The sequence below is a fragment of the Periplaneta americana genome, chromosome 17 (genome assembly GCF_040183065.1).
Source record: "Periplaneta americana isolate PAMFEO1 chromosome 17, P.americana_PAMFEO1_priV1, whole genome shotgun sequence".
In the NCBI taxonomy this organism is placed as follows: domain Eukaryota; kingdom Metazoa; phylum Arthropoda; class Insecta; order Blattodea; family Blattidae; genus Periplaneta; species Periplaneta americana.
The window spans coordinates 79,737,134-79,760,886 of record NC_091133.1 but is presented as its reverse complement, the minus strand read 5'-3'; the positions used below and the strand labels follow the sequence as shown (position 1 = coordinate 79,760,886).

At 33.9% G+C, this 23,753-nt stretch overlaps 1 protein-coding gene across 1 annotated transcript in view; it reads right to left on the bottom strand.

Annotated features, from left to right (window-relative positions):
* LOC138692672 (zwei Ig domain protein zig-8-like) overlaps nt 1–23,753 on the bottom strand; it is a 459,104-nt gene that overhangs the window by 128,506 nt on the left and 306,845 nt on the right. The window lies entirely within an intron of this gene.

Here is a 23,753-nt window from a genome sequence, read left to right as displayed (position 1 = left end):
CTATTTTTCCCCTTATTATTCTTCGTTAAATGTTGAGAAACAGGAAACTTGCGTTTCTTCATACTTTTGATGATTTTTATGATGATATTTGAAAAATGTAGCCTACATTTATATAGTTGTTTAATCTGGAAAACATTAAAATCAGAATATATTAAATTCGTTGGATAATCAATTGATTTTAAAGCAAATTTTAATTATTGGCTTTTTTTAGCAATATCAGTGAAGTGATAATAAATGTATACTGTTACATTACTACTCCATTTTAAGGAATTTTTATTAGACTACTGAACTTTACTAACTTCTAGTGTAACTTGTCATGAACTATATCGAAGGAAACCTTCTCCGCAAAGTTACATATTTTCCATTTCCAAACTTCAACATTTGAACCTGGATCTTCAACGTCAAACATTAACTCAGTGCTGTATCTGTCGAATTTTTCAATTTGATACCATAGAATGCAACAGATATTTACTTGGAAATTTCTCTTCCATTAACTTATGTGAGATCATCCGACAATAGACAATGCGGCAGTTGTTGGAACGGAAAATTAGAACTGAATTGTGCTCTAGATACATACCCCTTTTTCCTTAAATTGTATGTCAAATCTAACTACAAACAAGGTTGTGCTATAAAATAGAGTGGCTGTGATTGGATGAAACGTTAATAACTTTGAAAACAGAGTTGTAACCAAGGATCTGTGTTAATGTGTACGCCACCGTCGGGTTTGTAAAATGAATTCGTGTTTCTCACGACGCACTTCCAATGACAAAGCAATTTAATTTTAGTTTATGTGTTCGTTGAGCTTCACAGTCGACTTAGTTCAGAATCGTATATCAGGACAATCCTAGTTTGATTATTATTAAAGTGGTGACACAAAATGACATTCCGAAACCCGAGCTTAAACCAACATTTCGAAGTATTGGCAATAACTTTAACCATTTAACAAATTCAGTTAATTTTTTAGCTACATCTTCTTTCGTTTGCTAATATTTTTGATGTTACATAATGCCCGTTTAACGATTTTTCTAATGTGCTTTTATATTCTTATAAAATTCAACAATTGAAGGACTCACTGCAAAAAGGGGATGGATCTACTTTCAGGTGTAATTAATGTTTTGCTTGTTTCATGCGTTGAAATATATTCCCAACCTTTTAGTGCAAGAACAGCGTGATTCCGAGCAGTTGGTTAAAGTGGAATTGGATCTGAGCTCCCAATCGTTTCTTTGCAAAAAGGAGGCAGCTCCTGGACAGTGAACAGTAAGTGATGTCATTAATTTCAGGGGGTTATTCTTTGAGATATTTCAAACAAAAAATGTTGAATAAAATTTTGCTCGATTTTGCTTCCTTTTCGAAATAAAAGTTGTTTTATATGAAACATATCATAGCATATTTTGGGAAAGCCATTCATTTAATTCCCAATATACTCAATCATTTTAAGAAAGCAATGCAATATGATAAATTATTGAAATAATTTTACTTTAAACATGCAGAAATTTGATCCTAACAAATGTAACTTTTTGTTCTGCAAAGGAATTTTACAATGTTATATATATTTTTTTCGGATCACAATTCTGCATATTTAAAGGGCAAAAGTAAAACTCTTTCAATCATTTAGCGTAATACACTGATCTCTTAAAATGACCGAGTATATTGGAAATTAAATCAACGGATTTCACCAAAATTCGGTGTGAAATGTTTCATAAAAAAACAATTTTTATTTCGAAAGAGAAGCAAAAACGAGCAAAATTGTATTAAACATATTTGTTTGAGTCGACAAGGTTGGCGAGTTGATTTAGCGCTGGCTTTCTATGCCCATGGTTGCGGGTTCGATCCCGGGCCAGGTCGATGGCATTTAAGTGTGCTTAAATGCGACAGGCTCATGTCAGTTACTGGCATGTAAAAGAACTCCTGCGGGACAAAATTCCGGCACATCCGGCGACGCTGATATAACCTCTACAGTTGTGAGCGTCGTTGAATAAACCAACATTTTTTTTTTGTTTGATATATGTCAATAGAATAACTCCCTGAAATTAATGTTCAACCTGTATGTGTATATGTTATGTCTTGCATTGTGATTTAGAAATGGACACAGTAATTGTATGTTCAGTGCAAAACGTGGCTAATTATATCACATTTTATTGCAAAAGGGGGTAGCTCCATTATTGGTTTATATTTTATCCCCTCTAAATTACTGATTATAATAAATGATTGAGTGATAAAATGAAATGCCTAGGTACCTAGGACATACACTCAAAAACGAAAGAAGCCCTGTTAAAATTTGAATTTTTAAAAATTTTTTTTGTTGTTTTCCACAACTTTATAAAAGTGGAGTTACTTCATTTTTGCAGGAAGCCCTTCAATTTCATTATCATTTCCTCTTTTATTTGCACATTTGCTTTTCTCTGACAGGAACTGTAACTATGATCATTTTCTTTCACTGATTCTCGGTTGGGTGGCATTATAGTATTACATTTTTTAATTAATTAATTCTTATTTATGAGGATTTTTAATGTGATTGAGAGTGAAATATATGTACTGGATTATTATTATTATTATTATTATTATTATTATTATTGTCATTATTATTATTATTATTATTATTATTATTATTATTATTGTCATTATTATGGTTACCAATTATTATTTGTCTCTTTATTTACTTATTTATTTATAGGCCTACTAATGCCTCGTAATCTATTAACAAACAACGCAACAGAAAAGACAAATCTCTCTCGCTTCCCAGTAACCATTGGTTTCCGATAAGCAGTGAAGGTCTGGACACTTCTTGAGAAGATGTCGGTCTATATTATCTTCATTGAGGTGATACAGTGTGCAGGTTGGAGCTTGAATAATCCCGAAGCGGCAGAGGTATTTTGCCACTATGTTGTGTCCATTGCTAAGACGGACAATAACCATTGCGCCTCTCTTTAGATTGCTGAATATATTCTGAACCAAGATCTTCCAATGTTTTTTGGATGTTTTGACATAACTATTAGGTAATGTTAGTACTACTACTTTTACTATTGTTATAGAAACGAAGTCATGGCAATATTGCTGAATATCGTGAGTTTTAAAAGTCCATAAGTAAATTTTACTATTATTTTATGTGCTGTTAAACCGGAAATACTCTACAGAAAGCCATTTCTAAATTGGACCAAATAGCCATCAAATACAACATGAAAATATCTACAGAAAAGAAAACAAAATAGTAGCGTTCCTAAGACAACTTATAAGAGTAAAAATAGTAATACGATTTAATACAAAAACATTTGAACTACAAAAATTCTTCTAATATGTATACTGTACCACATCATGTGATAAAAGCAATGAAATTGAAAGAAATAAATACGAGGGTTACTCCAAAAAAATTGCATAATATTTTCAATTCAATTTTTAACTTACATCTTTGCAATTTTTACAGAATATAGGTATGTACATTCTTTAGGAACAAGAAGTCACTTTTTCACATAATTCCCGTTCATTTCAATTGCCTTACATCGCCTTGGAACTAGGGCCTGAATACCCGTATAGTAATGTTTGGACTAGCACGTTTCAGTCTGTTTAGCAGTGTTCACGAAAGAGTCATCATCTTCAAATCTCGTTCCGCGAGGGGATTACTTCAGTTCAACAGAGATGGTAATAGCACGGTTCCAAATCAGAGCTGTAAGGCTGTTGTTTCCATGTTGTCCATCCTAGTTTTCTGATCTCGACCATGCTTTTGGGGCTGACATGCGGCCGGGCGTTGTCGTGCAGCAGCAAAACATCCTGCTTCTGCTGATGTGGTCGAGTACGAGTTTGAAGTTTCTTTAGAGTTGTCACATAGGCCTACGCGTCAGAATTAATGTTCCGTCTGGCATGATGCCCACAAGCAAGAGTCTTTATGAATCGAAAAATACAGTAGCCATAACTTTTCCTGCCGAAGGTACACTTTTGAAATTTTTCTTGTGTGAGTTGTTATGATGCCACTGATTGTTTGCCTCTTCGTCTCCTGTTCAAAATGGTGTAGCCATGTTCCATCTTCTGTCGCAGTTCTTGCAAGATAGTCGTAGCGAGTTTGTTAGTAATTTTATAGGAGACGGAACTGGTCAAAAAATGTACAGATGAGGAGGGGAGACCCGGCAAGTGAGCTGTGCGAGAGAGGAAAGAATAAACAATCAGATATAGAGGCTGTTTCATGATGGCTAGGGGAGAGTCGGGTAGTATCGGACATAGGGTAATATCGGACAGTGAGTTTCTTTAATCTACCACACGATGATAGTACCTGATTGATATGGTTACGTTTCTGTGATATCGCATAGAGAAACGTAACCATGTCATTCAGGTACTACCATATGGTGGTGTATGAAAGAAACGCACTGTCCGATACTACTCGTTATCCGATACTACCCGACTCTCCCCTAATATTATACGAATCTACTGACGCGGAAGATCATCTCGGACTTAAACGTATCTTCCCCCTACGTAACCATCAGTGATAAATCTATGGTACATGATAAGACCACAGGACAGGTCTTCATTCTTACCTAGTTAATGCGTTTGCGCCAGGTAGTTACAAGAGCCAGCTCGGTAAATAATATTGACCACTCAGGGTCAGAATACATGCATGTTGTGGCTGTTGTATTTACAAGCCTGCTGCGGATGTTGAGCGTCGTTTTAGAACGCAATATGGACGTGCATATCAAACACGAAAAATCAACCAGACACCCAAGTGTGTCCAGATGCAAACTCCCAATGGTATAGGCTTATATAAATATGTACACTACATGTATGTATGTCTGTATGTGTGTACGTGTGTAATGTATGCATGTAATATAATGTAATGTGTGTATGTAAATATTTATTTTTTATTATTTAATTCATTTATTAGAAACGGCATGTTCCATTACGCTGAGTAACACTACATGCACTAAACTATCTTATAACATTGTAATTATTTACAATTATCTATAATTCAATGTTTACAATCTAATTTTAAGATGTGGTGATTTTGTTTTTACAATTTCATTATTTTTCTCATATATATATATATATATATATATATATACACATATATATTACATTTAGACCTATAGTAATTTTCTACAATATAGAATTTAACATATGATTTTAAGTTGAGATTATTTTATATCTACAATCATGTATTATTTTTCTCTCAAAATGTTCTAAGGTTACAATTAATTATAGTTATCTACCGTGTATAGCTTAGAATGTAGTGTTAGACTAATTATGTAGATTCTAAAATCATTTTTTAAGATATTCTAGTTTTAGAATTACTTACATTTTCTACTATTTATATTTTACACTCTTATTTCCAATTCTATTTTTTTTCCTATATCTGACTAATTTTCCCAAAGGGTATATTATTTACAAAATGTGTAAGTTTCTTAATATATTTCTTTATAGGCCTAAGGTCGTCTTTTATAGATGGCCAGTTTTCAGTTCCTAATACAGCTGCGATTGAAGTATCTTTTTACTGATCTAACAATTTGCACTCGAACAATAAGTGATCTACTGTTTGGTGGCTAATTTGATACGGGCATGTTGGATTGTTTATAATTTTAAATCAGTGCAGGTACGCTCTGATTTTGCCATGTCTATGTATGTAATGTATGTATGTATGTATGTATGTATGTATGTATGTATGTATGTATGTATGTATGTATGTATTTTTTTATTTTATTGAGAATACATCTGCATGCCCCGTTACAGTAGTAACATTACATGCAACCATTACAAAAAGTACAATTTTATATTTACAATTGGGATCATATAACAAATACATACGTTTGTGACGCTATTTATAGAATACAATTGTTTTTGGAATACTTATTATTTTATTGTTCTATTATGTATGTATGTATGTATGTATGTATGTATGTATGTATGTATGTATGTATGTATGTATGTATGTATGTATGTATGTATGTATGTATGTATGTATGTATGTATGTATGTATGTATGTATGTACGTATGTAATGTAAGTATGTATGTACGTATGTATGTATGTAATGTAAGTATGTATGTACGTATGTATGTATGTAATGTAAGTATGTATGTATGTAATGTAAGTATGTAATGTACGTATGTATGTATGTATGTATGTATGTATGTATGTAATGTAAGTATGTATAAAATCAGTTTTCCAGTTTTGTTGTTCCAACAATAATAGTGTTTGATTTTGTATTCTCTCTTATTTTCAGGATCACCAGCTCCAGACGTTGCAGTTCTTCAGTACCCTGTGTTACTGCTGTTTCCTTGTGGTATGTAATCTGATGATATTCTTAACAGAAAGCGCACTTATTACACAAACAGTTTGTCATCCTGTTTTCTTGCGAAGTAATTGAACATACTCTAACAGCCATAGCTTGATATTGAGATTATTGTTGGCGCTGTGTTGTTGCCTATGTATCGTTCCACAAAAGGAAATTTTAATGATTACTTATAAATTGTGTTTTAACAGTTTAAACTCTATACAAGAAATTGTATGTGTCTTTGCAATTATTAACTGAAACATAATGTGCTCTCTGAGTTAGTGCAACGTATTTATTTGCTTAGACTTCTTTCTCTTCTTCCATTCCATGATTTAGGCCCATGCCGCATTCCTAGCTAATGCATATTTAAAAGCAATTTGTTACGTACGTTAATTTTTTGTCGTACTGGAGGTCGTCTCAGATCCTTTAGGTTTATACAATGCTACATTATCAAATTTACAGGACAGTCTTATGACACGATTCTCCCACTGTTCTCTGGTATTTGTATACTTCATTTTCTATATTTAATTCCTTTAGCTGTGTTCCAGTATCTTGATGTCTAATTCTGCCCTTTCTTGTCTTAAGCGTATACAGTTTTTGTTTCAATATAAAACTTAGCCCCTTCTTAAAATATATAAATAAAATTACATTTCTTGCCTTCTCTGCATTGACCATATAAAATGCATTTGTGCTGCTTCTTGACGTCCGCGATCATCCTGACATCTAAAACTCACTTTTCACTCGTGTTTCACTTCCATATTTCAGTGCAAGTTTGGAAACTACAGTGCAGTCTTTTTTGTCTACACTTATGTTTTATCCCTAAATATTATTTAATGAATTCGTTTAATGTATTAACTAAGGTAAATTTTATCATATTTATTTATAGATATTTAATTAATAATATATAAGTTATTTTAAAAGAATGTTTGTGCTGAAATTTTAGTTCCGATTCGAAGTAGACAATAGTAAAAAGATGGTAAAGATCCAATAATTTAATACAATTCTACAACAGACGCTGAAAATAAAGACACTACCATTACTGTGTCCTAATCATCACTCACTAGTATTTTAGAGGAAATTATCTTGCCGGAATAAGGAACGAAAGAAATACCTAACTTTAATGCACACCAAAAGAGGGTACAGTATTGTATTTTTATCGTAAAATATAATTAAGTTAAAATATTACTGTCACTTATATCTCCCTAGTGACAGAATGGCAAAGAAATATTTCAGTACGTTTCAATCTACAAAAATTTAATTATTTCGGAAGCATTACAATTCATTCTGAGAGAATTTCATTCTGTGCTTCTAATTAACTTTGATAAATTGAATAGTTCATCACTAGCTGTAAGAATGAAGAAAAGTTATTACGAGTGAGATATTGGTGTAATTTAAAACATGCGTATGTACCCCTTTTTAGGTAATAGACTTTGCAACAGTTTCTTTAAGATTTAAATTAAAATCTTGTATCTAGTGCACTTAAACTCGGCATTAATTTCAATGTCATCACACACTGTTACATTAAAAATATTCAGTCTAATTTTATCAACGTAAATGCGCCTGTTATACATTTCAGTCGAAAGCGCTCCTAAAACGTATCCTCTGATCTTTCCGTGACATCTGCACTAATATAATTGAAGGTCTTTGGGTATATATACCGTGCCGTTGCTATAGATAAATTCAAAGTTTCGAAAATACATGTCAGATCTATTATCAGACAAGACCAGGATTCTTCATGTAAATTACATGATATATATTTTATGTAAGTGAAATGTAATTTTATCAATTTTAAGAACAATTTTTCACGATTTTTACGCGGCGTAATATATATATATATATATATATATATTTTTTTTTTTGTGGAAATAAATTAATAAGTTACATACTCTTCTGTGTGTTTGAAGACGTTGTATTGCTGTGTATTTCAATTATCGAGCCACAGATTGTAGCCTACATTTGCGCAAATTTTATTTCCACGTTTTCTGGGAATAAAACAAATTTCGTCATACTTGCTATGCAAACGTATTTCTGCATACAATATGTCGTGTTCAATTTTTATTTTTAATACAGAATCCTACTAACTTCAAAATTAATGATTATACGCTTTTACTTAATGCTTAGAAACTAATCTGTGAACTGATGTTGAATTATGTCATTCCATCCTTTTAAAATTTCTAGACTGTGTTGTTGTTGTTGTTGTTTATTAACTTCTCTGGCTTTGAGCCAGAGGCCGTTTTAGGATCTTATACGAACAGGATGCCCTCTAGCCATTGTATATAAATAATGAAAAAAATATATTTACATATATGAGACTATTTCTGGCATAAGTGCCAGTAGTTGTGTGAGTGCAGTGATTGGTTCCTTTTATTTTGATGTAGGCCTAATTTGTTAATTTGCGATACTTAAGGAATGGTGAGTGGGACAAAAGTTCGGGGTAAAAGATATCAGTTGATAGACAACGTTAAGGTATTATATGGGGAGATTAAGAGGAAAGAAAGAAATTGGGAAGAATGGAAAATACTGGGTTTGCAGTTAAAGACCTGCTCTTGGACAGAACACTGTGCATACATACATACATACATACATACATACTTTTTTTTTGAGAGAGAGAGTTTTAAGTTTCCCCTTCCGGTGGCAGAAGCATCTGAATGGTTATGGAGACTTTCATGGTGTAGTGTTATTTTATTGATCTGCCTCTCTGTTGCTGTCGTGTGTCCTCTCAGACAGTAATCAAATTTCCAACACGTGTTTGCGGTTTTGTCAGATGACATTATGATCACTGACAATCTAGTAGTGTGTAGTTAAAGTCAAAGCTGCCGCCTCTGGGAAAGTGTGGATTAGAGACTTCTCAAAAGTACAACACATTTTATATATTTTTATCTTTTAATATTGTCCACTGTGAACAGGACGACTTCTTCGGTGAGTGGATAAACGAATATAAACGAAGTCGATATTATGCACAAAGACACTATCCATTACCACAATTATATAAGGAGTTTGATAATAAAATATTTTGAGAAACTTTGCAAGAAATCATTGCATAAGTTGCGAACACGAGAACGAAGATATTTCTGTTACGTGAGTGATCTAAGCTTGTTCTAAATTGAATAAATCAAGTATAATTATTTTAGTAATAAATTAGCAAAAATCAGCTGTTCATTTAGGTGTCCTATGTATCCTGAGCAAAAGTAGTGCGATGTAAGCTATATTGTGTAATTAAGTAAAGTGAGAGAAATAAGCTAAAACAAGTAAAATGTTAACCCTTAAGCAGTCGCGCGGGTTATTCTCAACACCCCAGTCACATATACGGAACTGCTAACTACATATTGAGTAAGCCTGTACGTGTGAAAATTTGAGTATCTTTCTTAGAATTCGTAAGGCAACAACAACAGCAAACATGTTTGAAATCGGAATAGGCTTACTCAAGATAATAACGGTTTAAGTGGTTTGGTTATTGCTGTAAATTGAAGTAGAGATGATGATAATCAATTCAAATATCACACATATCAAAGCAATAATCAATCCAACTATAGTTTTTCACTTAATTTGTACATATGATCTTTAAATATGTTAGATATACCCGTAAGATTGTTTCAACAGTCATTTCATATATTGTAAATTTATGTATTACAAGATATTATTTGATGAAGTGCCTGAAGATGCCAAGAGGCGAAAACGTTAGCACATTAGTTTATCCTTAACTTCAATGAATATTTATATTTATAAATTTTATTGATCTTTATCAAAACACTGATAAATCATTTAGACTGAATAACAAAATAAACATTATGTTATATTATATTGTACATTGACTTGTCTGAAAATTATTACTACAAAGCTTACTATGATAAATCCACATAGTCTATATCTTCTAGTCCACACCTGTGGAGTAACGGTCAGCGCGTCTGGCTGCGAAACCAGGTGGCCCGGGTTCGATTCCCGGTCGGGATAAGTTATCTGGTTGAGGTTTTTTTCCGGGGTTTTCCCTCAATCCAATACGAGCAAATGCTAGGTAACTATCGGTGTTGGACCCCGGACTCATTTCACCAGCATTATCACCTTCATATCATTCAGACGCTAAATAGCCTTAGATGTTGATACAGCGTCGTAAAATAACCCAATTAAAAAATATATATCTTCTATAATAACTTGGTTGAATATTGTGTTAGACCTGGTTGATTATTACAGAGGAGGAAAAGAGACAAATCGAATAGAATGAGTGATTTCAGCAAGCTTAATCCAAACGAGAAGGGTACTGAATTATACGTTGCTTATACCTTTTATCTCTGGCACAGTTATTACAATCACCCAGTTATTATAATTATTGACAGTTGAATATAGCTAACCCGTCCCACACACATTCAAAGGGCAAACGTACGTCAAAGATCCTCTGCGTTGGCGTCGAATAGCTGTGTGCTACGAGTTCCATGCTCTGTAACCAGATGGTGCTGCAGTCAGGAGCTGCACCATAGCAACCAGATTTTATTCACAGGTTTAAAGTCAGATCATACGTAGTAAAATTTAAGCTCCTTCTTACACAGTCTTCACCTATTTTCTGTCCATTTCTTTGGACTACATTGATATTTATACTAAATCAAATTAGATAGGTAAGTAGAATAAAGGGTGAATCGTAAACACTGTCATTAATTTCAGGAGGTTATTCTTTGATATAGCCTATGGTATGATATGATATGATATGATATGATATGATATGATATGATATGATATGATATGATATGATATGATATGATATGATATGATATTATATATTATGATATCTGATATGATATGATATGATATGATATGATATGATATGATATGATATGATATATGATACGCGTATGATATATATGATAGTCACAGCACTTCTTTACATGTAATAGTGTACCTCACATTTCTCGTATCCGGTGCCACCATTAACACATTAACACAGTCTTTGCAGTCCACTTCTCCACAAATAACTCTAATTTACACTACGTACCTTTCCACTCGTTTTACTGCGTCTAATCTCCTATTTATCCTACAGTTTTTTGCTATTTTCTATTTGTTCACTAATCCTAATCTCTGATACGCCTATTATATAGTAGTGGTGGTGGTGGTGGTGGTGGTGGTGATTTTTCTGCACTTACGTTTTGTCTTAAATTGCGATTTGCGTTCTTACTGCAACTTTCTTTATAAAGAATCGAATGAAAGAGAAGACCAAAAAAATTCTGAACTCGTATAATTTCATGGATGTGAAAGTGAGTAAAATCATAAATAAAAAATAGCATATGTTCAGAGTGCGCGGTTGTCACTATACATTATTAATTATTTCAAAATACTATATTATAAAGAAGCAAAGATAAAGGAAGAGAATTGATGCTGTACTCCATTATTACCTATAAAATTAAAACCAGTCGACATGAACTCAAGTAAATAAAATAGAAATTGCAGTCACATATTATAATTGATGTTACAGATTAAGATATAAGAAGTTAAGTTAAAGAATTTTATATCAATTCACAGTGCGGTACGAATGGTCAGTGCGTAATTTATTAACATGAAGACGAAGAGTGAAGAAAACGGATACAGAAGAGATTGAGAAAGGAAATACATATAACGGGGGAAGAGGCAATGAATAGTTAAAATAAGGTGAAAAGGTTAAGGAAAACAATACTCTAATGATATTATGTCAATGTAATGATATTTGACTCTAGAAAAAGTATTTCAAAATTAAAAAAATAAATTGGATCTACTTTCTTCTTCACCTTGGTTACATGCAGATCAGAAATTAAAAATCCTCTTCAATCTGTCCGATATTAATGTACTTTTCTCATTTCCTCTCGAAAAAATCCAAATTGGTTTCCTACAAGACGCCGATAAAATGATTAAAACAACACTGAAAGTAATGCTATGTTTACGTACGGATACTCCATATTCAATGATTTACTCTGACAGTAGATAAAAAGGCCTTGGTTTATTTCGAACTACATGGGAGGCAGTACTGCAAAAAATTAACAGTTGTCAAGTTTTGATGGGATCAGAAAATCAGTATATTGCCAACACAAGAGATTTAGAAAGTAAACTGAAAAATAACCTCGGAAAGTTACCTCTGGATAACAATTTGATCTCCTCAGACACCATTAAGAACAAAAGAGGTCTAATGGACTCAAGGAAAGTCAGGAAAATTTTGCTCCATGAAGAATTTAATAAATGGTGTCAACTGTCAAAGACAGGTAAAGGGGTCAAGCTTATATCAAGACTTCACTCCCGCAAACAGATGGGTCAGACGTCATACAGGCCTTTCTAGCTCCGAGTGGAGACATGCGCTAAAGATGACCGGTAATGTTGCTACTGTACGCGCTGTTCCAGGCAGAACTCTAGACAGTAACCACTGTAGGCGATGCCATAGTGAGGTTGAAACTTTGGCTCATGTCTTGGGTACATGCTAATTTGGCGAAACTCTTCATAACAACAAGCATCACAAGATCAAGTCAGTAATCGCAACATGCCTTAAGTCCAATGGCTAAATACCTATGAAGAAGTCCATGGAACAGCGGATACCGGAAGTTTCGGCGTATTGATATTATAACATTTAAACCTGGAGAGATAAAATGTTACATTCTGAATCCGACCATCAGTTTCGAGACGTATCAGAATCAACCCGAGAATGTTAATCTAGAGAAAAGGACAATTTATGAACCAACTATCCCTTATTACAAAACATCATATAAACTCAGGGATATAGAAGTCATCGGATTAATGGTGGGCGCTAGAGGGACCATAACAAAGCAATTCGTTCATTCTGTCATAAATTTGGAGTCCCAACATCAACGATTAAGGAAATTTCTATGATAGCCTTGAAGGGTTCTCTGCAGATTTTACGGTGACACTGGTATTTAAATTCAAATTGAATTTTCTCATTCAATTTTTTAATCTGTATTTTTTATTTTACTGCAAATTTTCATTATGTGAAATATTATCTACTGTAAATTTTAGTTTATTGTAAACAAATTTATTGTAAGACATTTTTAATGTTAATTTAAATGTTACTGTTTCACATTCTTTGTCTTTGGCAACCTCACCAATTTGAGGAAGATTAAATATATATTAGACGGAGAGAAAAAAGGGAAGAGAATTGCTTTGAAGCATATTTCTAAAGATAGAGTTTTGTAGAGAATAGTAATAAGTTTAATGAATAAATGGTTAAATGCAAATCAACAGGCGCTTAATGTGGATAAAACAAAATAAATTAAATTTAGTACATATAATATTGTTCAGTTTTCATGCAATATTGTTTCGCATCGTTATCTTAAGACCTCATACTTGTGACTCGCTTTACGGAAAGCGAGCTGGTTCGAGTCCACATGGAGAGGGAAATTTCGTTGAAATTTCGGCCAGTGTATGGGACCTGTGCCCGCTGAGCATTGTGATGAATTTGGAGAATTACAATAGCTAACGAAATCATATTACAAAAACCAGTTAGATTGGATGAGGGGGGGATCATCATCCTAACCATACGATTCCCCCTTTCTGGTTGGATAACCTTTCATCTCTGTCGAGGCATGTAGACGTGAGACCAGCTGTCGGCTGGTCGGCCTTGGCCCTTCATGGGCTGTCGCACCACGGATATCCCTACAGTTTTAGATTAAATCAAACTGATTTCAAATTATCACCTCTATTTTATATCTTAATACTTAAATTAGATGTACATTTTATTTGTTGTATATATTTATGTATCATTCTCAGTCGGTTAAGGCGCTTGTCTACCTATCTGAAGTTGCTCTCGGGAGCGGGTTCGATCCCCGTTTGGGATGATTACATGGTTGAGTTTTTTTCGAGGTTTTCTCCAACCGTAAGTGAATGCCAGGTATTCTATGGCGAATCCCCGACCGCATCTCGCCAAATACCATCTCGCTATCACCAATCTCATCGACGCTAAATAACCGTGTAGTTGATACAGCGTCGTTAAATAACCAACTAAAAATAGTATGGCATGATTCAAAATGTTCAGTTTCAATTAGAAGTTACTGTTCTTCAAACACTCAGACATTTTTGTTTTCAGAATTCAGGATTCTTGTGGTCTAACAATAATATTGGTCTAATGTTTAAATTTAATTAACCAATTGAAGCACAAAGTTTCTTGGTTTGGATTTGGGTAATGACTTGAACTGGAAACACACATAGACTATAATTACACCTATATTTAGCTTTTATTGTTTTACATTAAGATCTTTATCTTTTCTTGGTTATACAAACATACTTAAAGAGGCACTGAACAAAATATAACATGTCGTAGACAACAGGGAGCTGATGACGGCATTTAAAATCTGAATTAAAAATATCAAGTGATTCTAAATATACGAGAGAAGTAATTTTGTCCACCACTGATGCTTACGTCACACTGCTGCACACGTGGTTTGCCTTGTGTAATCTCGCAGTTGCTTATGTTATGAAAGCATTAACGGTATTTATTGCGATTTGGACGTGAATTATAGTGAATGTACCGTAATTAACTGAAGCAAGAATGGACTCGCTGCGGTGCGGTAGTCTGACGTCACACGCATCGCCTGTATCCACGCATAGAGGAATGTTACTGGATAGAAAGGTCTAGTTTGCGTTATTGTGTGTGCAATTAGTTTCATGTTGTTTAGAATATTTATCATCTCACAGTTGATTTTTAGTTCAGTACTTCTTTAAAATGGCATAGCTTGCATACTTTAATTCTATAATGAACTTGTATGTTCAGCCAACAATACGAAGACTCTTAAGTGACACCAATGAGGCATCAATTGATGATGTAACTAAGCCAGGAGAGAATGAGGTACAGTGGCCAGTTCCTTTCCTCCTCCATTGCATTCATCGCTGACCAGTAACATATTTTTATGGCGTAATATATTCTGAGCCAACTCATTTGATGTTGACAGTATTTTTGTTTTATAAAAAAAACATAATAGTTGTGCATAAAAAGACATCATGTAAAACATTTTCTTCAATATTGGGATATTGACCTTAGCTTGTGAGTACATTCTTTCGTTGATGCTTTATATTAAAAATGAAAGTTCAATTGCTATCAGATAATAGGCCTATCAGAGCAATTTTAATACAAGACACAAATTAGATCTTCATTTACCATACCAGCGAATAGGGATTATAAAGAATGGACACTGAGCGAATTTGCCTGTGTTTTGTTTCTCTGTGCGCCAGCGTTTAGTTCTACTTTCAAGCGCTAGAGGTTAGTGTAATCGAGCATAGGCTAAGATAATAATTGAGAATAGAGTTGAGACACAGGATTCAAACATCGCCTACCTTAATGCATAATCCAGTAACGCTTTGCTTCAAATAAATTCAAGTTAACAGCTTTTCGTTATTTCTCAGTGACGAACTAGTTGTAATAATAATTGTTTATATTTCAGATATAATAAATTATATTATAAAGTAATATAATTTATTATGAAAGTAAGTATCAAATTCGTTTAATATTTGTATATAATATAATATAGGTGTATGGTTTTACTTCTCGTAAGAGTTTTGTTTTTCCATTTTCAGTGCTATCAAATCATTACATATTTTAACTGTTTTGGGATCAACGTCTCAACTCTCATTATAAAGGAACTCTAGAGTCTAGACATTTCAGTTAATGACAGATTTATTAGTTTATGGATCCAATTTATTTTATTTGAGTACATAATGTACCTAGATGTATTAATTATGTGTGTTATATTTCCGCTGAGTCGACTGCTAGTTGGTGTAATGTCAGCGCCAACTCTAGGGCGAAAGCAGAATCTCACGCTCTAGCTGGCTTGAAGGTCATTGAAATCAGTCCGGCTACATCAAAGGTACCGACGCGAAGTGTCCATTCTTTATAATCCCTATTCGCTGACTATACCTTCTGTCATTCTCAGCAGTTATAAAAATGAAATTCGCTACTCATGTGTTACGGTCTTTAATGCACTTGCTAGTTACCTTGAAATTGTGAAGGATTAAGATAAAATGTTCAGAATATAAAATTAATAAAATATTTCTCCATACTCATGCCTTCTACTAAACCGATGAAATTGTTAATGCTTGTAAATTGAATAAATCTGCCTAATTGTATTGTATATTTTTGTATAACTCTTGATTAGTTTCACAACTCTCAGCTACAATTATGGTGTAAGATCAATAGTATGAAATAAAATAAAATAAATAACATTCTGAACTGCACTGGACCACAAGCTTTCGCTCCTTCGGGTGCACTCATTTTATACATCATCTCTATAATCAGAAGGAAATAAATTATTATTATTATTATTATTATTATTATTATTATTATTATTATTATTATTAGTGCTGTTGATCAATCAAAATATTTAATCGATTGACTATTTGAATTTAATCGATTAATCGATAGTTTAATCTAGTTTTGATCCAGTTGAAAAAATGTTTTAATATACTGTAATACACAATTATTGTTAAATTTAACTTGTGTTCGATGATAAGCATAAGTATTATATGTTGTATATCTGTATATATTGTATCGTTATATTACAAAACAACTATTTTAATTACTTACTAACATATTTATTATGAGGCTTATAATTTATTGTGTCTACTTCTCTGGGAATTTTTGAGACAAACATAAATAACAAAAAGTATGAAGACTCACCTAGTTAATACTGCTTCATCCATGATTTTAAACATGTGAGTGCATTCACATGCTCCGAATAAAGTGTCGCTCTACGTTTAGTAACATATTTCCTGCATCACTAAACACGAAAAAACTTTTTTTCTGTCAAGCACTTTTCCACGATCGTTTAATTTAAATCCAAACGTTTCACCGAGTTTAGCTCTCAAATTCTCATATGATATAATGTATTTTACACTTTACACAAACCACAGAAAATGATTTCTTTCTTTTCAAAACTAAACACACAACCTTCATATACAAACTCAGTAGAGAAACTGCAAGTGCAAAACTACAACGGTCGAAACAGAAGACTGGCCCCTATTGAAATCGAATTACCAGATTTTAGAAAGAGAAGAAGGTAGTTACGCTCTCACTGGCTATTTTTATAAGAGATGAGGGGGACGAATTCCAGAAAAGTATGTGTTTCATATGCTAGGAAGATGAGCTGACAACAAGGTGGAATTTTCTTAGAAACCCATTAAACTTAATACGGGTTTTGCATGATGTTTCAACTTTCAATAGAGGTAGACTAGACACTGTCCTCATATCCCCATCTCTTCCTGAAGTGTTTGTGCTAAGATTTTTCCAACGATACCTGGTCTACAGTTAGAAAATAACAGTACTATTGTGATTTTAAGTAAGCAATTTCCGAGAGAGAAATATTGTCGGAATTTGTAGTATGAGTTTGTATTAACAAAATAATAATTAACATCAACTCGTCGCCTGAATGCAAAAACTAGGTAACTTGATTTTTCATATTTTGTGACATCGTCTATTTACTTATTTATTGAACTAAGGAATATGTCTCGTTTTCTTTTACCTATTTGTTATATTGGGAAATAGGTGTCGCTGGTATCGTTCGATCAGTTACCTAGATCCTGGATTACATTTTGTGCGATTTTTGCTATTCTATAAAAGAGGTAACTAAAAAACGCAAATTTCGAGTTACCTAGTTCTTGCATTCACGTGACGATTATTACTACAACCGATTAATTTTAATCGACTCGATTATTCGATTAAATATTTTAATCGATTAATATTAGGACAGAAATTGATCGATTAGATTAATATTAGATTATTATTATTATCATTATTATTATTATTATTATTATTATTATTATTATTATTATTATTGTTGTTGTTATGAAGGTTACCGCTGTAGGTCAGGCATAAGAACAAGGGAAGAATTGAATAATGTCGAGGGAAAAATTGTTCCGGGGCCGGGTATCGAACCCGGGACCTTTGGTTAAACGTACCAACGCTCTCCCACTGAGCTACCCGGGAACTCTACCCGACACCGATCCAATTTTTCCCTCTATATCCACAGACCTCAAAGTGGGTTGATAACCGTCAAGCAACCAGCATTTGAGTGTCAGCCCACTTTGAGGTCTGTGGATATAGAGGGAAAAATTGGATTGGTGTCGGGTAGAGTTCCCGGGTAGCTCAGTGGGAGAGCTTTGGTACGTTTAACCAAAGGTCCCGGGTTCGATACCCGGCCCCGGAATAATTTTTTCCTCGAAATTATTCAAATTAACTTTACAGGGAGTTATTCCTGAAAGCTTAATTTGCAAGGGAAGAATTGACACAATAAATAAAGTATATGTAAACTAAAGAGGGAAAGACGGATAAAATACGAAAATTATAGCCTTCATTAAAAATATCACACCATATTGGAAAAGCAGGATTATGTTTAGCATAAAAAGTAATAAAAGAAAGGAAATTAATGGAAAATTTTCAGAAAGTGTTAAGGGAACAATGAGGGAGAGGGGCAGAAAAAGAATATAAGTGTATTCGGCATCTCCTATTCTCTCTCTCTGTCTCTGAAGTAGGAGCAGAGTGCAGGTACAAGCAAGTATGTATTTGCGTTATTGTTAAACTTGTTGGTGTTTATTTAGTATTCCTCTCTGAGTTAACAGTGCACCGAGTTGAGGTAGTTACTCAACTAGTAGCCCAACTCTTACATAAACCAACTGGCGTCTCCAGTAAACCACTCTGCGGCGACCTAGAGCTGGCTCAGTTTAATTTTGGATCACAGACTGTTGCCATTAGTGGCTAGAAAATGAACGATGTCTGCCAGTTAACTTTTCATCGTAAAATGGAGGTCAGACACGCGATGATTTTGTGACTTGATTTGGACAGCCTGAATTAATAAAATACTTTCCACAGTCGTGTTCTTTGTCAATATTATTGAAATAACAGGGTAGTTGTATATGTTGTGGTTAAAGCTTAGTTCAGAAGCTTAATGTCTCTATTCTTCTCCTCAGAAATTCCATTTTTAAATGAGTAGGAATTTCCAACTTTTTCATATACTCATCTTTCGACCACGCAAGCTTTTCCATATCATTTTTTAGATAGATTTATTTGTAGGCTAGTCGACTGACGGCATATTCTTATACCGACTACCTAATAAAATGAAATACAATAATTAAGGGTATATGTACGTGAACTACCACAAATAATATCTTAAAATTGATGCCATAAAATTATACAGGAAAATGAACTCACAAGTGAACAAAAATTATAATTTATTATAGCAAGACTTTTTAGAATTTAAGTAGCTGAAAATAGTTTAAAATAAACTCAATAATAATAGAGAAGAAGTGGAAATATGGGCTATGAATGGTAATATGAGCTACCTCGTTTTTTTTACTATAGGCTATATGGTGTTGTTACCTAACGAAAAAGCTCTAAAAGTACATCTCGTGTCCATCGGTCTGCGTGAACAAAGAGACAAACTTGTTGCCTTTGTGGTGTGTTCTTTGTGTTTTTCATCAATTTCAAAATTTTTGCAGGTATGTAGCTTCAATTTTATTGAAAGAAATATATTTCGTGTTTAGAAATCACGCTTGATATGTTGCACTGATTAAGAATAGCTCTATCACATGACATAAGTGTAATATTTATTTAGGACAATTGCCATATGTGTCACATATGGGATAGGTAGCCCATATTGCTAGCACGTTAACACGTCGTGTATTTTCACTATCACTATATGAAAATATCCTATTAACTTATATATAGTTTGCCGACATCACTTTTTCATTTTGTTGTATACCGATAAGCTGCTATTATAAATTAAACAATTTTGTTGGGCCACCCGTGCTTATCTTCTTAAATAGTTTTTATAACATTAACGTTTTCGATACTACTTATGTATCATCATCAGATGTTAGAGCATTGTGTTGATTATATGTAATTAAAACCTTGCCTCATGGTATTTTATGGATTTACTATTTGGTTGCATATTACTTATCGTAATGTCTAAGCCTTGTTAGAGTTAACATGGTGACAGTCCGTTATGATTTCTTAGCCTAGGTCAGTGTCTCCAGTTCACAATAAAATACAATTAAAATGCAATATAAAACACAATAAGATACAGTTTTAAACAATTTAAAAACACTATATAAAATATAACGTGTAAAAACTATGTACACTTGTTGGAATGGCTGTGTTGGTCAATCGTTTACGCCGTTACATAGGGCGGTTTTGCTGGTCCTAATTCAAAATCATTGTCTGGAAAACGAAGCACTTATTGAGGTCACAGAATTTCTGTCTATACTGTATGTTGTTATTAAGACCTTAATGGGCTTTCATTTGTAACCAGTTTCACTCTAACTAAACTGTTCAAAATTCATTGATGTCTACTGATATGTAAGTATCGGTGGTTAGACATATGTAGTTACAAGTAGTTTAATGTTGAGCTCCGTGAATCTAGTAAAGTCTTGCATGTCTGTAACAATTACATATTATTAATAATATATTGATTCAATGTTGATTTATGGTTTGAAACTATTAATAATTGAAGCTTATACAGGTGAAGTGACACGATTTTGCTGTTTGTCGTGCTGTTCTTGTTAGTTGCATGGCTTGGACTAGACTGACGGGCTCACTCACAATATATTTCTTAATGAACATCGAATGGTATCGAAGGTGGGGAGGGAGTTGGAGGTATCTGATTAGCTGTTTTGTGTGTTTGTTTTGGCAGGAGCAGTTTAAACAGATTAAATAGTGGATTGTTTGTATTGGTTATTTGTTCATTAAGGAGGGGTTGTCCAGAGTTGAATTCTTTTACAATATGAAATTACTCAGCTGTATCTATTGTAGAGTTGTTTGTAAATCTTAATATTTTTAATGTGTCGTTTATATTGGTTAATTCATGGTTTTCATCGATGAGGTGTTGTGCAAATTTGGATTTATTCCTATTGTAAATGAAATCTGAGGTATATCCTCGGTACCTAATTTTGAAATTATGTCGGGTCTGGCCTATATATGTCTTCATGCAATTTTTACATTTTAGTTGGTATATGCCACTGTTTAAGAGGGGTTCGTTACTATTGATTTTGTTGGGAATTATGTTATTTAGTTTATTATTGGTGCTGGAAGCTATGTTAATATTTTGTTTCTTACATAGTTTATTTGAAATCTTACCGTAATAAGTTAACCTGTGCCATTGTTTATTGTTTTTTGTTTTTTCGGGCTGGAGTGTGATAATATCATTTTTATTCAATTTTGTTTTCATTTTTTGAATTAATCTATTAATTAGTTCTTTTCATATCCGTTCTCGATGGCTAGATTTTTATGTAATTAATTTCTTTGTTGTAATTATCTTTGTTTAGTGGGGTTGTGAGCAACCTATCGATGAGAAAACGGAATTTACTAATTTTGTGCGTAGTGGAGTGTATGGAGTGTCTATTTATGGAATGTGTAGTTGCTGTTTGCTTCCTATATATATCAAATATTATTGTTGGGGGTTCTATTGTTATGTTTAAGTCTAGGAAGTTGATAATGTTTTTATTGCTTTGTTCTAATGTAAATTTTATGTTTTGATGCCATTTATTGAAATCATCCTGTATTTGTGTATTCAAGTTTTGAGTGTTTTCGTATACTATTAATGTATCGTCGACATATCTTGCATAAATACTAAAGTTAAATTTCTTGCTTAAGTTATTTATATGTTTGTATTTTATTGTGAACTAGAGACACTGACCTTGGCTAAGAAATCATAACGGACTGTCACCATGTTAACTCTAACAAGGCTTAGACATTACGATAAGTAATATGCAACCAAATAGTAAATCCATAAAATACCATGAGGCAAGGTTTTCATTACATATAATCAACACAATGCTCTAACATCTGATGATGATACATAAGTAGTATCGAAAACGTTAATGTTATAAAAAACTATTTAAGAAGATAAGCACAGGTGGTCCAATAAAATTGTTTAATTCATAATTCGACATTACTTTTGCTTGTCAGTTCTCTAATTTGACTACTCGGGATTTGAATGGGTCTAATTATTTCTGTAGTAAAAAGCCGACGTTCACTCGGTGCAGGATGAAGTTCTTTCTATCCTTATCATTAAAATCGTACCCTGGAATCGAACTGCGGAGTCTTTGCTCGCTGTGATTGTGAATGAAACAAGAGGCTGCTTTCCCCCTAATTTTTTGTGGAGGCAGTTAGTGAATAAACGGGAGGAGTTGGTAGCGCGCCAGACCCCGCCCTGCGTCCCGCGAGGATCGATCCAGCCCCGGCCGCAGCTAGAGCTATGCTGCCCAGCCTGCCTCACTCTGCTAGTGATGGTCTTTTCCTTCCTTCCCGTTCCCTTTCTTCTTTCATTCTTTATTTACGTCTTTCTACTTGTCTTCAATTCTTTACCTCATTACCTCTTTTCCGTATTAATTTCTCCCTTCCTTTTTCGTCCTAGCTTTCTGATTTTATACCCTGCATTTTCCTCGCCGTCTTTCCTTTTTTTATACCGTTCATCTTTCCTTTCTCATATTACATTCTGTGTATGCTTTCTTTCTTCTCTGCTCATTTTCCAGTCCACCTGCCCTGATTCCCGTCTCTCTGATCCCTTTCTCCTCTTCTGTCTGGTCACTTTCTCCTCTACATGCACACAGTCTACTCTATCTACACACTTTCTCCTCTCCATGCACACTGTCTACTCTATCTTCACACTTTCTCCTCTACATGCACACTGTCTACTCTGTCTGCACACTTTCACACTTTCTCTTCTACATGCACACTGTCTACTCTATCTGCACACTTTCTCCTCTACATGCACACTGTCTACTCTATCTGCACTCTTTCTCTTCTACATGTACACTTTCTACTCTATCTGCACACTTTCTCCTCTCCATGCACACTGTCTACTCTATCTTCACACTTTCTCCTCTACATGCACACTGTCTACTCTATCTGCACACTTTCACACTTTCTCTTCTACATGCACACTGTCTACTCTATCTGCACACTTTCTCCTCTACATGCACACTGTCTACTCTATCTGCACACTTTCTCCTCTACATGTACACTTTCTACTCTATCTGCACACTTTCTCCTCTACATGCACACTGTCTACTCTATCTGCACACTTTCTCCTCTACATGTACACTGTCTACTCTATCTGCACACTTTCTCCTCTACATGCACACTGTCTACTCTATCTGCACACTTTCTCCTCTATTTCAGATTTAAATTCTCAGTGATACATTTATTATCAGTCCGCCGAGTTAGCTCTGCAGTAGCGTACCTGCTTCCAGACTAGCCGGCTCGGACTCGATTCCCGGCGGGGTCAGAAATTTTCATGTAAAATTTCTACCTCGGGACTAGGAGAGATGGCGGTGCACAACTTCTAATCACTAATTTGTGTACCAATATTCCTGAAGAAAAGGCATATGTCACGTTGATAGTGATTCGTCCGTCGGTTGGGGACGTTAAGCCTGGCGGTCCCCTTAGTGCTATTCGACAGGAGTAGGCTACGAGCCGTCACCGGGTTTCCCTTTTCCCTTCATCATCATAATCATCATCATCACCATCATCATCATCATCACCCATTCCCTACACTACA